This window comes from Cornus florida, unplaced genomic scaffold (genome assembly GCF_030987335.1).
Source record: "Cornus florida cultivar Cherokee Brave unplaced genomic scaffold, ASM3098733v1 CherokeeBrave_3.0.0_Hap2_Chr11, whole genome shotgun sequence".
Lineage (NCBI taxonomy): Eukaryota > Viridiplantae > Streptophyta > Magnoliopsida > Cornales > Cornaceae > Cornus > Cornus florida.
Window position 1 is genome coordinate 77,156,062 of NW_026775581.1, and position 6,099 is coordinate 77,162,160.

A 6,099-nucleotide genomic window follows, 5' to 3' on the forward strand; every position below is an offset into this window, starting at 1 on the left:
CGGATGAAACTGGACTACTGTTCTTCTGAAGAGAATCTGAGTCCGAAACATAAGATCTCTTTACAAGGATTGTTGAGAGAAGTGCTAAAAAAAAAAAAAAAAAAAGGTTAAAACGTACTCAAAACAGTACATGTATGCAAATGACATCAAGTTTTGAAAGAGGAAATTGAGTGACATGTGAGTGAAAAGCTGAATGAAACTTGCAATTTTTCATGTGCTGAAGTTTGTGATGTCTGATCAATTTTAGTTGTTGGGTTTGATAGAAGCCCCATCTGAGCGTTGTCGAGGATCTTTGTTTCAAGTTTAGTTTAGGAAGTCTTTTGTTAAACTCCATGAATTAAACTCTCTTTATGAATTTGTTTTATTTGCATATCTTAATGTATTGTAGTGTGTCGATACTACTTTTTACAACTGTCATGAAATTATATTTGATTTGTTTTTATGAAGGAATGCTTTTCAATTTCAGAGTTTTTGTCTTCGTATAATGTGAAAGGTTAATTATAAATTAGAGAAACTACCTAAATATTATATTGTGATAATCTAGAGGTACAACCAAACAACAAAACAACTACTTCTCTTTTGTGTGTTTAATAGTTCGAATTTATGTAACAAAACTAGTACCTCTTCTGTGTGTTTAATACGAGGTTACATACTAATAAGAAGAGATGAATTTATGGTTGGCTTTAGTTTGTCAACATGCATACATGCCAATACTGGAGATAGACTCAAACCAAATTACTCTCTTATGCATCATCATATAATCAATCTTTTGACTACTATTTTGAATCAATTAAGACTAATTTATAAAACTTAACCCACCTCATATATATACACTCATTTATAAAGACCAATTCATCAAATAGTTTCATTTCATTCAAAAATTCAATAGCTCAAGCCCACCACACGCGCGCACACATATATATATATATACTAGCCATCAATTTCACTATTTTGCAAAACAAAACCCTAACTGCCCCACACGTCTCTCTTTCAGTCACAGACATTTGTCTCTCCCTCTTACAGCCCTTCTTCACTCTCATCTCCTCCATCTCTTGACTCTCCACATTTTTTTATTTTATCTGATACGTCTCCCTCTTGTCGTATAACCTGATACATCTCTCCAAGAATAGGCTCTTCTATGCCAAACCAGTAACCCTAATCGCAAACCACCGAAATGGCTGCTTTATAGCCCATTTCGCTTCAGTGATCTGATCTTTCTCTTATATTATCTCCACATCTCTCATTCGAAGACATCACTCTCAAGTCTCATCATCTTCTAAAATTTCAGATCTAACGATCTAGAGGTCGCATTGGAGAACCCGATCTTGGTAGCGAATTAGGGTTAAGCATGCCTCCTCAATCAGCAGGTAGCTAACTCCTCTTATTCTTCTTCGTACTTTTAAATATTTGCTGATTTATTATTTCCAATATTGATGCGTTCAATGGATTTGTATTTAGTTGTGTGTATTGGTTGTTTGGCTTAACAGGTCGAGTAGAAAAGGATTTGTATTTGGTTGTGTTATTGTGTACTTCTTTAATAATGTGAGTGGTTGTGTGTTTGGGCTATTGACATGTTGGGGAAAAGAATGAACACAACCAAATTAGTAACTAAAAAACCTTTCATTTGAATGCAAATAATTTTTTTTCTTTTATCTTTTTGGCAAGATGTGAATGAAAATGCTTGCAAATAATTAAGTCTTTCTTTCCAAAATTTTCAGAAGCTCCTGACATGATTAAGTTTTGTCCTTTTACTATAGGTTTACTTCTTGCAAGGGAGACGGTAAATTGGATTGGGCAGTGTCGGTAAAGAGTAAGTTGTTTTGTGTTTATTTTTTATTTATTGTTTTATTTTTAATCTAAACAAAGTTGAGGTTATTTTGATAGATTTATGCATCTGTTAATTGAGACAGGACGGTAAAGAATTGACTGCAACTTTTTGGTCATTTTAGGATGTGGGTTGCAAAAGTTTAATGGTATAGTATAGGGAATTCTTGCAATTAATCTCTTAAAATTGGTTGATGAGTAGCATTCAAGTGAATTTATTGCCCTGTTAGTTGAAGTTCATGAAATTGTCCTTCTTTCCAATTTTAGTTAAATGGATTCCATATGTTAAAAAATTAGTCAATAGCCCCAAATTATTCATCCTGATTTTCTTTTCTTTTAACTTTCATCCAGAAAAGGTATGGTGAAGGAGGTATGGTGAAGGATGTGAAAAGCTTAAGGAAAGATGATGAAATTGATGATAAAGGTCCTTTACAAGGATAATCTCCAAAAAGAAGTGGCAACACTACAATCAGACTCGAATGAAAGTGGAACCCAACCATACACACACGGAGTAATATAACACACCCGGGCAGACTGCCGACGGAGTAATATAACACACCCGGGCAGACTGCACAAGGTAGAGAAACGGGCGGGCGCATGCGACGGATTATGGGTCAGCGAGTAAGCTGTTCTCACTCCTGATGGAGAGAGAGAAAAAGGACCGTCAACGCATTTAAAGAAAAAGCCATCATTGCTACTAGTGTTCTGAATCAGTTTTCACCTCAACACATCCCCTTCTCTCCAGCTGGTTTTCAACGTGCTTCACAGCAAGAGCAGTAAATGCTCTCCCTCTATCTCTATCTCTCTAGACTCTCTCTCTCATATTTGCTCCGCCACAACGGCTTGTGGCAGAGAGGGAGGAGGGAGACTTGGGGTTGTTTGCTTGACACTTTAATTCAGTTTTCATTTCATTTGTTTTTACTTCCATATATATATATACTGGAAGTTAAATTAATTAACGCATACATTCTACCTCCACCACCGAGGAGGTTCGAACTCTCGACCTCTCCAAAGGATAATACCCTTTAAAATAATAAAATTAGTTATATTTTCATTCAAAAACTGTGGTATCTCCACAAGAACAAGCAGCTCTTTAGCTATTATGTTTTCAACGTATCACCCTTCGATTGATGGATTGCGGAATAGAAGCAATTATATGAAAAGGTAGTATTACATGTATAAGGGAGGGGCCTAAATCAGTTTCATACCCCTTGTTGTCCATTATAGACCTCTCGCTTCGAATGTACCCCTTAAGTACCATGTTGTTCACTTTTGACCCTTCAAATTTTGTTTCTTTTTCTTCTTTAAGCATCGACAGGGAGTTTCTGTTGACCAACAAGGAGTTTCTTTCGAGTTCTGATCAATTTTAGTAGTCTCTTGATAACAATTGTGGATCACCTAACAGAAAAGCATGGGTGGAGCTGGTTTGGTAAGCATGGGTGCTGCATTACTGCAGTGAATTTGTGCTTTTATGTTTTCTTGGCCTGGCAATATTTTTACAAAAATGTCCAAATAAGGGTAGTTGTTGTTCATTCTGATTGCTATGAAGGTGATAATGTAGGGACAATTGCTTGATATATTTAGTCTTTCTGTCATTAAGGGAGCATGTTTAATGTATGTAATCCAAAAATTTATGTAGTTTACATATAATGCTTCTTGAATTTGTACGTATGTGTGTGTACGCCTGCATGTTCTGTTTATCTGCCAGCGTTGCCAGTGTTTCAATGATAAATCTGTGGTCAAATTTTTGTATGCTTCAATACATTCAAGGATAACCTGATTTTTTTTATAAACAGATCCAGACAGTTTTGTAGTTATATAGAAAATAAATATACAGTATTGATCAACAGCCATATCCGTGTTGTCTTTGTTGAGGATCTTTGATCATAATGGTGATCGAGTTTAGTCTAGGAAGTCTTCGTTAAACTCCATGAATTGAACTCTACTTACTGCAAGTATCTCTTATACTGAGCAAGCCTAGAATGCATTCTGCTGACATTTGGGTTAGATGTTGAATGAATGAAGTTATATACAGATACTTGGAGCTCATTTGTTTGGTTGCTTATACTTCTATAGATGTCCTGGGATTAAATTTGCTGTGTTTTTATGAAGGGAATGTTTTTCAATTTTTGAGTTTTGTTTGTTTATTTCTGAATTTGTAATCTTCGGGCTTACCTTCCGAAAAAAACATTAGCATATGGTAGAACATATGTATAGTTTTAAATTTGTTTGTGATTTAACTAGTTTGCCCTTAAAAAACTATTATTGTTTGAAAAAAAAAAAAAAAGATATTATGAAAAGTCAAAAACAATTTGAGTCAACAAGGATAATTCAAACTATCTTATTTACTTCAAGCACTCTACCAATGACACCAATGTTAAGAGAACTCAATTTAATAGATGACACCAACTCAACGCAATTACAGCAACTCCTGAAACTTAAATGAAGATAGCTTGAACAAAATTATTAGGCTTGTTTATTAAACGAACTAAGCTCAAACATCTCTATACTTGGCTCTTCGAAGTTGGTCGTTTTGAGCTTGTCTATCTTTACTCTCTCTTTTTTCCCAGACGTCCACACCGAGGCCTAATATTTCTAAACGACAGATTGAAGTGCCCAAAGATGATTTAGCTGAAACTTGAACTTGCTGAGGTATAACGAAAGATGGTCTGTGTCTTGGCTTTATATAAGGATACCTGGTGATGAATGAGACAATTGAAGAGAGTATTCGATTTTAACTGGGAGAAATTATTATATAGTTCGGTCAATTGCATACTATTTCTTTTCACCAAAATGTATTATATTTTTTGAGGTTATATTGTTCAATCAATCATAACTTGTCAGTTTAATAATAAAAAAATTAAAAAATTTGACTCATCTACTTGCCCAGCGAATTATGATTTGGACTATGTAATAATTTCTTTTTCTTTTCACCTCATTGTTACCCAATGACCTGTCGGTCACTATTCACCTGAGATAAAAAGAAATTTTGACTGGTCAATTGCTCACTGTCGGAACATGTGATTCTCTGGTTGTCAGTGTTTTTACTTATTCACCAAACTTTTCAGAAAAATTGAACAACAAATATAAAAGAAGAAAAAGACTAATCGTTCCGTCTCTCTTGTAATATTATCCTCCTCCCTCACTGCTTACAACCTAATATATCTCTGGATCAACCGATTTCAAAGACTGACCACTCTCACTCTCAAGGCTCATCCACCGGAAATTTCAAATCGAACAATCTAGCACTTGGAAGCATCTTAATTAACTTTGGAGCCCATTTTCTAAAATTAGGGTTATAATTTTCTGCAATTAGGGTTATAGTTGTGGCAATTTTAAGGATTAGGCATGCGGCCTCAATCATCAGGTACCTAACTTTTCTTTCCTTCTTCGCACTTTAAAATCTTTGCTTGATATATTATTTTATTCAGATTTTACATGCTTTATTATTCTGACTTAATTCAAAATCACAAGTCCCGGAACGAGTCACGTTGCTGATCCTTCTGATCATGTGTAGAAAGAGAGATCAATTTCTTCTTTAGCATTTTACTTGCCTCCGAATCATCGAACTCGAACATAGCATTTTAGATACTAACCACACCAGGGTTTTGGCTGTTGAGCACAGAAAACACAGTAGCCAACTCGAACCAAGAATTCAAGCAACAGTGAAGCAGACCTTCAGGAAACACAAACACATCACCTTCCCTAAGAACCTTCTGAAAAGGCTTGTTATTGGCGGCATCCACAAATCCAACAGACACAACGCCTTTGCTAACGAAGATGCTCTCGGGTGCGAGTGTGGCACCACCATGCCGTCCACTTCCAGGTCGGTCCTGCCAACCGATAGGCCGAGGGTGTTGAGGCCTGGGAAGTCCGCGGCAGTGACGATGGTGGTGGAGGACAGGTCGAAGTTGTCAGTGTCCCCCACGTGGTTCAGCCTCGAGGTCCTGAAATCCCAGGCTGAAATGTTTGTCGGGTTCTTGCATGGGAACCCGTTCCTGCGTGGGAATCCGTTAAGAAATGCTTGGACCACAGTTTTCAATAGATTTTTTTTTTTTTTCAAGTAGAATATTTTTTTATTTTTATTTTTATTTTTATTTTGTCCGAATTTGACAAAGATTTACGTCGGGATTCAGGACCAATGTATAAGACGGGACATGCAAAATAATTTGTCAAAAATTGATAAATAAGTTATTTTTATTAAATTTTAATATTTTTTTTTCTTCATAAATATTTTACGACAACTAAATATTAAAAAAATAAAAAAATATTTTT

The 6,099-nt window shown here is 35.5% G+C and overlaps 1 long non-coding RNA gene and 1 pseudogene across 1 annotated transcript; one reads left to right on the forward strand and one right to left on the reverse strand.

The window, feature by feature from the left end:
* Positions 1–886: 886 nt before the first annotated feature.
* LOC132284462 (uncharacterized) lies at positions 887–3,474 on the forward strand. The gene is made up of 3 exons (XR_009472281.1): positions 887–1,367; positions 1,758–1,810; positions 2,176–3,474. It is a non-coding gene; the product is annotated as an uncharacterized LOC132284462 (long non-coding RNA).
* Positions 3,475–5,267: 1,793 nt separating this feature from the next.
* On the reverse strand, positions 5,268–5,875 carry LOC132281334 (germin-like protein subfamily 3 member 4; annotated as a pseudogene).
* Between the last annotated feature and the right edge of the window lie 224 nt (positions 5,876–6,099).